This window comes from Peromyscus maniculatus, chromosome X (assembly GCF_049852395.1).
Source record: "Peromyscus maniculatus bairdii isolate BWxNUB_F1_BW_parent chromosome X, HU_Pman_BW_mat_3.1, whole genome shotgun sequence".
In the NCBI taxonomy this organism is placed as follows: Eukaryota; Metazoa; Chordata; class Mammalia; order Rodentia; family Cricetidae; genus Peromyscus; species Peromyscus maniculatus.
In genome coordinates, this window is record NC_134875.1 from 108939277 (window position 1) to 108950238 (window position 10962).

The window sequence follows — 10962 nt, forward strand, 5'->3', positions numbered from 1 at the left end:
AGGACTTATTCTCTTTTGTCTCAGACAAATCATTTCTATGCTTTTAGCAGAATTAAAAGAAATTTTTGGCCTGAAATTTCAACTTTTTAACAAAATACTTCTATACAAAGTAAAATATGTGTGTAAAAAGTAAATAAAAGCAATAATTGTTTGTGTTGGTGTGAATGGCTCAGTGAGTGATAAAAATGCTCTGCTGTTTGAGCATGGGGACTTGAGTTAGGATCCCTAGCTCCCATGCAAAATCTGAGAACAACTGTACCTTCCATCACTGGGGTTCTGGAAGAGACAAAAGAATGCCTTGAGGTTGTGCCTTAGTTAAGGGTACTATTGCTGTAAAGAGACACTGTAATCATGGCAATCATGGCACTCTTACAAAGGAAAACATTTAATTTGAATTATAGTTTCAGAAGTTTAGCCTATTATCATCATGGTGTGACATGACAGCATGCAGGCAGACATGGTGCTAGAGATGAAGCTAAGAGTTCTACATTTTGATACACAGGTGACAGGAAGTGAACTGTGTCTGCACTGAGTACAGCTTGAGAAAAGGAGACCTCAAAGCCTGTCCCCACAATGACACACTTCTTCCAACAAGGCCACACCTCCTAATAGTGCCACTCCCAGTGAACTTTTGGGGGCCAATTACATTCAAACTACCACAGCTTGCTAGACAGCTAGCCTATCCTAGATGAGTCAGAACTGAGGACCAGGTACCTCCAAGTTCAGTGAGAAGCCTTTTCTTAAGGGAATTAGGCAGAAGATGATAAAGCAGGACACTCAATGTTCTCTGTGGTCTCAATGGGAGTGCACACCCTTTGCCACCTCTCCACACACACATACACAAATATGCACACCCAGGCCTACAATACACAGCTACGTTCTCAAGTAATAATTATAATAATGTGTAAAATTGTGTTGCATAGCACATGGAGTACCCTATGCATATCATTGAAAATATTCACTGAACATTCATTTAAGTGTATTTCCTTGTGTGGACTTAACTTGTCCCAGCCATTAAAAATATTACCATAAAAAATATCATAGCCTTTTCCTTTATGTCATTTTAAGTTTGTCCAAAGAAGGGAGTATTTTTCAGGGGCTGAATAAATTATGTCCCAGGGAATCAGAGATTTAGAACACTTACTGCTCTCACAGAGAATCTGGGTTCAGTTCCAAGCACTGAGATTGTAGCTCATAATCATCTGTAGTTCTAGTTACAGAGAATCCAGTGACCTCATCTGGTATCCATTGGCACCGTGCAAATATGTAATACACATATATACATGCAGATAAAACACTCATACACATAAATAGAAACAAGTAAATCTTTAAAAAATAATTTCCTAATTATTTCATTTTAAGTCTAATCAAGACTATAAAGCTAGATGCAAATACATAATTTTCTTGAAATATTATTTAAAATGGCACCAAGATATATTTATATTGAGCTTGGGTATTGTAATCTTAACACTTGATTTTCAATATGAAAATACAGACAAAAATGCAACAGTTAGATCGAATGTTCTTTAATCCTTTTTTTGTATGCCAATGAGATATATTAATACTGCCTATTAACATATCTCTCACACTGCACATTAGAACCTGTGAAGGATATTTCTCCTTTGAAAACACATATTTATCTTGATTTTCTTATGAAAGTTGTGTTGCCATAGCTACAAGATAGTTATTTGAATCATTTATTCTTCATCGACAGGGAAGAGGCAATTCACAGAGAGTCAATAGTTTCACCAATTAATGACAGCATTTTTCAAATCATCCATAAATATACTGCATAAGGACACCTGTATAAAATGATTATAGATTTCTCAGAAATATAGAAAGTTAAGTAACTGATAATTGGAAAAGATGAAGTATAATATCTAAATTACAAATTCACAATTTTGTTGTATATAGATTATTTTTGGTTTTAGTCATTGAAAATATAAATGAATCACGTTTCACATCTATTGGACATCTGTTGCTTTTATTAGGTATCATCACCCTTATTATTAAAAATACGTATAAACTTCAAACTAGAAAATATCCAATAATAACAAACACGTTTTATAAGTCAATATTTAATTATTTATTTATTGTCATTTTTTCTGTTTACTATCTGAATTACTTTTGTGAGGAGTATTTGTACACCTCAGAACTTCACAAAATATTCTGTATATAGTTAAATTTGTTTCACTGTTTTTGATTCTCATTTGGAAACTCCTTTGATTTTTTTTTTCTTCATTCCTCTCAATCACCAAATTCTTTTTGGGCATTGGGTTACTTCTGTTATTTTAGATCATAGTATATTGCAAAGTAAAGTAAAAATGAAAAAAAATCATTTTTTTTCCTTCACTTCATTTCTGGTTTCTTTTCCTAACCCAATCCTAAATATTCAGATCTGACATTCTCCAAATCTCATAGGTCTATGGCTATAGATAAACAATAATACTCTGGTTTCTTCTATCAGTGAGTGAGAATGTCATACCAGTAGCCTCAGGGTATCACATTCACTAGTCATTTTTCAGTTTCTTGCCAGAGTGTTTTCTGCAAGTCTTAAGTATTTGCAGAGCAAGGCCTTTCTTTAGACATGCCAGTGCCTTTGTCCATTTTCATCTTTTCCCTGTCTATCTTCTTTCCTAATTTTAGAGGTTGTCTGGGAAGCACATAAAGATGTTGTCTAATCAGTGCCATTGTTTTCAGTGTCTTCTTCAGGAACCCTGAAATCTGAGTCAAACTGTTTGTCACAATGAGAAGGCTTCAAGGTACGAAGAACGTTTCAGGTTCTTGATACTCCTGTGAGAGCTTAGATGGTGAAAATGATTACTACCCATTCTGTTTCACATGTTGTTATCTACTCACTATTCACACACTTCCTATGGCACTGGTGTCACTGAGAATCCTTTCAAATAATGGTTGACCACTTCTTGTATCTCTGTTATGAGATTTGGCATGTCAATGTATGACTTGCACTGAAATTAAGTTTTTCAATAAAATTACCTTGCTTTCTTCTTTATACTCCCAGTACGAGCACCTTGCCATACAACAAACACCATAACTTCAGACAACATGTTTCATATAAAGAAACTCTATGAATTCTTTCTTGGAAGCTCTATTCACTGCTTTGTGAGACTTGACTTTGCTCTGGTTTGAAAATAAATATGGCATTCTGTTAACTATCATGACTTACTCTTCTCAGTTTATTTTTCTATTTATTTTTTATTTTTATTATTTTGTGTGTGCATATGCCAAATGTGTGTGGGTGCCCACTGAAGCCAATATGGGTGTTGGACCCCAAAAACCTGGGGTTATGGACAGTTGTGAGTTGCCAGACGTGGATGCTGGCAACCAAACTTGGATCCCCTGGAAGAGCAGCAAGTAATTTTAACTACTGAGTCACCTGCCCAGCTCTTTAATTTATGTTTAAAATGTATCATTCTTTCCCTTTTCCTCCAGAGCCAGCTCTATCAGCTTAGAGCTGCAGTATATCATTGAAAACATTATCAAAATAACATAACTAAAAATAGAGGAAGTCTGGAGATCAGGAAGGCTTATGGGTTGTTAGAAGTCTTATAAACCCATGGGTCTAGCCTAGAATTATGAAAGTAGATAAGATTTTCTCTCAAAGGATTCACTCCTCATGAAAGCTCATAAAGATAATGTTTTATGTGAAAACATTTTCTCCAATATTCTTCAGATTCAACTTCAAATTCAAGCATCAATCCCATCACCCTAGATTTTAGTATGGTTTTATTCTAACTGCATATTAAAAAAATAGTGAACCTAAAAATATGGCCTAATTTCCTAAAACAAAGGATGTACAGATATCCTCCTCAAAGCATTATATCAATAGATACATTGATACATTTTGAAAAAATTTGAGAAAGATAAAGAATTCCAATAGATATATTTTAAGAAAGTGTGAAAAAGTTAAGGAATTCCAAGTTATTTTTAATTGAATATTTTATTATTTAATATTTTATTTTCAACAAATGTTTACTTTTTATGCTATATAAATGTTTCAATCACCATAAAAGGTATTAGATATAACCATAGCATTTTGAGTCCCTTCTCTTAATCATAAGAAGAGATAATAAAACATATAAAGATAAAAGGGGGTGCAAGATGTTCTTATCATAGCAGGGTGTTTGAGCTTTGTAATACTAATCTCCAAAATCAGAAGGTTAGAAGATAGGCAAAGGTAGATTTGAAACAGCTAGATTAAATCTATGAGTAATTAAAAAGCTCTGCAGTTTCTCAAACAAAAATAAACAGTTACTGACTATGGCCTAATGACCAGTAAAGGCTATATTAATTCCTAATGAGTAATATACTCCATAAACTACCACACAGAGAAAGATACAGATATAGAAAATTAGGAATAGTCAGCATGAGTCATAACAGCAATTATTTACAGGACACAAACACTTAAAGCAATAATCCTCAAAATTTTTATTGAACTTAGAAATATCAGAATTATTTCTTAATAAATTTATTTATTTAACAACCCAGTTACAGTTCCCCCACCCTCTTCTCTTCTCAGTCCCTCCCCCTACTCCCTTCTGTTCCCATCCCCCAATCCATTCCTCTCTGTTTAGGCTGGTCTCCTATAAGAATCAATAAAGCATGGCATATCAAGTTTCAGTAAGACTAAGCACCTCCCCTTTTATTAAATCTGAGCAAGGCAATCCAGTATGAGGAGCAGGGTCCCAAAAGCCTGAAAAAGAGTTAGAGACAGCCTCCACTCCCACTCTTAGGAGTCTCACAAGAGGACCAAACTACACAACTGTGACATATATGCAGAGTGCCTAGGTCAATCCCATGCTGACTCCCTGGTTGTTGGTTCAGTCTCTGTTAGCCCCTGTGAGCCCAGGTTAGTTGATTCTATGAGTTTTCATGTGGTGTCCTTGAGCTCTCTAGCTTGTACAATCCTTTCTCCTCTTCTGCATGATTCCCAGTACTCTGCCTAATGTTTGGCTGTAGGTCTGCATCTGTTTACATTAGTTTCCAGATTGGGCCTCTCTGATGACAATATGGTCACTGGTGATGGCCTGTTATTTGCTATTTCTAGAGGTCAAACCTGCCGTGTTCCTTGTAGATTCCTGGGAGATTTTCTGGTGTCACGTTTTTATCTGACTCTAAAATGTGCCCCCCTTTCCAGTCATTTTTTTCAGTACTCTCCCCTTCTGTACACCCCCCACTGCAACTTGGTCATTCATGTTCCCATCTCCACTTGCCCAGAGTCCACCCATGAAATCTCTTCTATTTTTCCTTCTAAAGGAGAACCAGGTGTCCTCCCCCTATGTGTAGATGTAATTCTAAACAGCCTTATTAAATAAGAAACACAGAGCCAAATAAAGAGTTAAAAGCCCAAGAGGTCAAAGCACCAGCAAATAGCCTTTAGCTTACCAGCCCCTGCCGTCCTTCCCCTCAGAAAAGAGAGCTACTTTCTGTGTGTCTGTATTTTTATTGACTTTCTGTCCTGCCTTCTCATTGGTTCTAAACCCAGCCACATGACTTCTTCGTAACTCACTGTCTGTCTATACAGACCTCCAGGTCTCTATGGTTGGTACTTGGATTAAAGGCGTGTGTCACCAAGCTGGGTATGTCCTTGAACACAGAGACTCTGCCTGCCATGTGATCAGATTAAGGGCGTGTGCTACCACTGCCAGACCTCTGCTAAATGGCTTGCTATTAGCTCTGACCCCCAAGCAACTTTATTTATTAACATACAAATAAAATCACATTTCAGCATAAATAAAATATCACCATACCCACGAATCTTGCTTTTTACCTAGCCTCTCTGGGGCTGTGGATTGTAGCATGGTTATCCTTTATTTTACAGTTGGAGCGGTGGTTCAGTTGTTAAAGGCTAGGCTTACAACCAAAAACATCAGAATTATAATGAGAGCAATAACAGTTATCTAAGGGAGTTTTGAATGGGTTCCCTGGCATGAACAAAGAATTTAGTGAGAGGGCCTTGGAGAGGTGGCTCAGCATTGAAGAGCTGGCTGCTCTTCCAGAGGACCTGTGGTGATATATTATGTACCCTAATAAACTTTGCCTGAAGATCAGAAGACAGGACAAGCCACTAGATTAAATATAGAGGCCAGGCAGTGGTGGCACACACCTTTAATTCTATCACTCAGGAGGCAGAGATCTGGCTGGATCTCTGTGAGTTGAAAGCCACCCTCGACTACATGAGATTGACTCAGTCTAGGAGAGAAAGAGAGCCAGGCAGTGGTGGCACACACCTTTAATCCAATACTTGGGAGTCACAAGACTTTAATCTCAGCACTAAAAAGGAAGTGATAGGGTGGGCGGAGAAAGGTGTATAAGGCATGAAGAGACAGGAACTAAGGCTTTTTGGCAGAAGTGTCCCTTTCAGCTAGAGGCCAATCGGCTGAGGCTTTTTCAGGCTGAGGAGTTGGTGAGGTAAGAGATGGTGGCTGTGGCTTGTTCTGCTTCTCTGATCTTTCAGCATTTACCCCAATATCTGGTCCGGGATTTTTTTATTAAAAGACCATTTACGATTCAAGTTACAAGGACCTAGATTTAATTCCCAGCACCCACTTTGTGACTCACAAACATTTGTAACTCAATTCCCAGAGGATCCAGTGCCCTCCTCTGGCCTCAGTGAGCACCAAACATTCACATAGTACTCAGCTAGACATGCAGGCAAAACACCCATATTCATAAAACAAAATTAATTTTAAAAAAGAATTGAGCCACAGAGAAGGACCAAGCCTTGGAGAAACGGAAAGGAATAGCTTTATATGTCCAGGATTGGAGAAGCCTAAATAAGGCTGAAAGTCCACTAAACAGGTTGATGGATTGGGTATTTTATAGAACAGATGGATCCTCCCATTTCCCCTATTGGTCTTGTTTAGATACTAGCCCCCTTGCCTCCCACAATTTCTCCCGACAATGTTCTTTGGGAACAAGAAGTAGCCATCTCAGGAAGCCTGATTCTTTTTCCTCACCCTCCTATGTCCCTTTAACTCCCTTTCAAGAATCACCAGAAAATTTGTTTGACATGCAAATTCTCAGGTTCTTGCAATCAATTAAATAAAATTTCCAGGGTAAGACCCATAAATTCATATTTAACCTTCATTAATACCTTTCTGTGCAATTCTGAAGTATATTCAATTTTGAAAACCATTGACTTGGGGATATCTTATAAATGAATTTATTTATTCATGTGAAGAATCATTGGATAATTACCTAAGTTGAATATACCACAGGGACAAAAGAGACATACATCTAAACCCTTCCCATCTAAAGTCATAATATCTGGTTAAGACACAAAGCACAATTTACAAATAATATTATAATTAAAGACAACAATCAAAAGAAGCCATAGAATAATCTGGTTTCAGTTTAATAATACATACTACAGAATTGCATCTTTCAAATGCAGTTCTTGGGTAAGAAAAGATCTCTTAGGAAAAATTGCTTGATGGAAATAATGGTTAAGACTTGTTTAAAGGCTTTTGAATAGAAGCTAAAGAGACAGCTGGATAGTAAAAGACTCTAACCCAAGCTTTTATGGCTTCCTTTCACATCCTGACAATATTGTTATTGTTCAGTTTTTTCATAGTAACCATTCTGAAATATGTTGAATGATAGCCATTATGTATTTAATGTCATTTTCATAATAATTAATAATACCGAGCATTTTTCAGGTGTTTATTGACCTCTTGTATATCTTTTGAGAGACATTTAATCTAGCATTTAACCATTTAAAAATATAATTGTCTTATATGAGTTGTATGTGTTGGACATTAATCTATTACCATAAGTATAATTTGCAAATATTTTTCCCATTTTACAGGTTGATGGATATTTGATTTCACATTAGACTATTATTGAGAGTTATGGTGTAATGAGCATGGAAGTGTGAATCTGTTTAAAGCCTATGAACATTAAGTCCTTTGGTGATACATACTGAACTAGAATCTAAGGATCAGTTTTAATGCTTTTTATTTTTATTTTTATGTTAAGGAACCTCCAAAATGTTCTTTATAAGGGAAGAAAGAGAGCATCTGCATTATAAGTGCTTGAGTAACCCTGTGCTTCTTTTACTGACACCTGCACACATGAATAGCCTCTCACTTGAGCTCACTTTAGTCTATACCTACAGCCTTCTTTGGCAGTCCTTTCAGGGTCTTTTTGCAGGGACACAGACTAGGCCACATATAGCCTAATCTTATTAGCACTCTGAATTGTGGTACAAGGTTTCATAAACCTTTTTTTTTTCTTGCAATACCAGTACCAAGTAGACAACTCTACCAAGCTCTGTTGTCAGATTGGGATGGAAGCTGGCCCATGCTGACCACAGTTGCTTTTCCGTACTAAACCTAGGAAATGCTTTCCATAGTATTCGCTTAAAGGAGCAGGGACTTGAAGATGAAATAAACAATACTAAGTTAGATGAGTAGGGAATGAAGAGTGGGGAAGGCAGGCAATATGATCAAAACACTTTGTTTGAAATTCTCAAAGTACTAATAAACAAACAAACAAACAACAACAACAACAAAAACGGGGAACACCTTCAGGGACATTCTTTAGGCTCTTTCCTTTTAAGTAATTTGCATTTTCACTAAATGGAGCCTTTGATGTGTGGGATTTTGCCCTCAGCACATCTTTCCTGTGGTGTCAATGCAGTACTGAGAAAAGCAGAAATCAGCTTCCCCTTTTCTAATGAATGAGAAGGGGAAAAAAGAAACAAAGATAACAGTGTGAAAATTGAAGTACATAGAGAAAAATACATTAAGTACAGACTATTGAAATTTTCTTTTCCTGGTGACAGAATTTTCCAAAGGAAATTTTCACTTTTGACAAAGAACCTTTTAGGATAAGTGTGGAAAAGGGGAGCCCGTTATTAATATCAAAACATATAAAATGCTGATGACAATTTTAATGGATAGTCAAAAATAATACTAATGGCTTCTTTAAGATTTTCTTGGAGCGACACATTTTCTTCTCAAAGAATGATAATAAATTCTCCAAAGTTCCTTTGAGTGAAGTGGACATGTTGACTATTAATCATGACAACTTTTGACATAACATTAGAGAACACAAGAGTATTTGAAGGGTGGGAAATGGTTTCCTCTGTTTAGAGAGATAGATAGGTTTGACATGAGCTGTCATATATATTAATATGTGCTATAAAGGGCTGTATTTTGATGCTAGTCAAAAGCACCTGACAAGAGTAATTACCCTCACCAGGCCTCTTGGACATTGTCCATATTTTAGTTCTAGTGGGTAGAGTGAGTTAAGGATGAACAGTGTGTCTATTGAAAATGGTTATATTTATTCAGCACAGGAAAAAAAATGACCAACCTAAAACTGATGCCATGTAAGAATCTTAGCTAATATTCAATGACAAATTTTCCACATTTTGAAACCATTACTGTAAGAATTTACACTCAAAATGGACTCTACTTTTGAGAACAAATATAAATATAAGGAATGGTGTTATAAACAGTATGAGACTGCTAGCGATAATTAAATGTGATTAGCTTTCAAGATGGAGTAGATGAATAGGGAACTTATCTATACTAGCCTTTTGAATATCTTTAACCTTGTCAGGTGGATGAGGGAGTAAAAAAATTTCCAGGCAAAAGAAATGGCATATGCAGAGGTAAAAGATGCAAAACATCTTGACATGTTATTAACCTAAGAAGTTCGGTGTTCTCAGAGGGAAAAATGGAGGAGATGATTAAATATAGTGCATAGCCTTTTGCCGGTCCCAGGGAAAATCCAGTCAAGTTTAGTCTGAAGACCAATTTGGAGGCGGGCAAACCAACAGCTAACTGCAGTCAATATTGTCTTGCCTCTTTGCCCAGGCTTTGCTTTTCCAGTGCAATCGTGCTTATGAGTCAACACTGAGTGTTGGCCCACAATGAAATATAACAGACAATTTGAAAATGTTAAGAGAACATGGATGGCAAGATACACTTGAGGCCAAAAGGAAACATCAGTAAAGTATATTCAGTGCTTTCCTGTTCAAATTGTTTTCTGACATAGTTTACAAATGAATAAAATCATTAGAGAAGCCAGTATTGGTTAGAAGACATGTCAGGAGATCCTTCTGATGATCATTCTAAGACAAAACATCTATATGCATTCCTCAGTTGGGTGGATGAATATGAATAAGACAGGAAGGAAGATGTCTAGGCTTCCAAGTCCTTCGTTGAGGAGAGTAAGACTCTTTAGAGACAGAGCTGCACTATGTGCCTGGCTACATGTCTCCTTTTTGTTTCTTAACCCTACTGCTGAATATCTGAAGGAGGGCAGGTTGTGAAGAAAGTTGATGGCCAAGAAATATGGTTTGCTTCCAGTATGAACTTAGGAGGTGATCAGGTCCATCTAGAATATTTTGAAGAAGCATATGAAAAACGTATTTGGCACCAGAAGCTTCTATGTTTCAAATCAGCTAAGGCACAAGCATTTCTCATCATGTGAAAATAAAAATAAAAAAAACTTGAAGCATGGTGACTTAAAAATCTCAGTACTTGAGGAGGGTCAGACAGGGGGAACATGAGTTCAAATTCACCCCTGACTGCAGAAAACGGTGTAATCTCATTGGTAATCTACATGGCTAGATATGTATAAGGACTATATGAGATAATATATTTAAACTCACTAGTACAATGCTTGGCATAAAGACAATGTTAAAGGAGATAGATGGGAGATATCTTGGTTATTTTTTTCTACTATCATGCTTTTCTGAATGAGTTGAAGTTCAAAATAAGATATATCAATATGTAGTGATCATATTAATAGAACTTTGTGATGGGTTTAATTTTATGTGTGTGTGCATTTTTTGTGAGTATGTGATTTGCTTGTTCCTTCATGCATGTGAACGCAACACAGGATATCTTCACAGCTGTGTAAGCCAAGGTAACTGGCCTACAGGCTTCAGGAGTGTCTTCTGCTTCCTCTTCCATCTCTCCATAG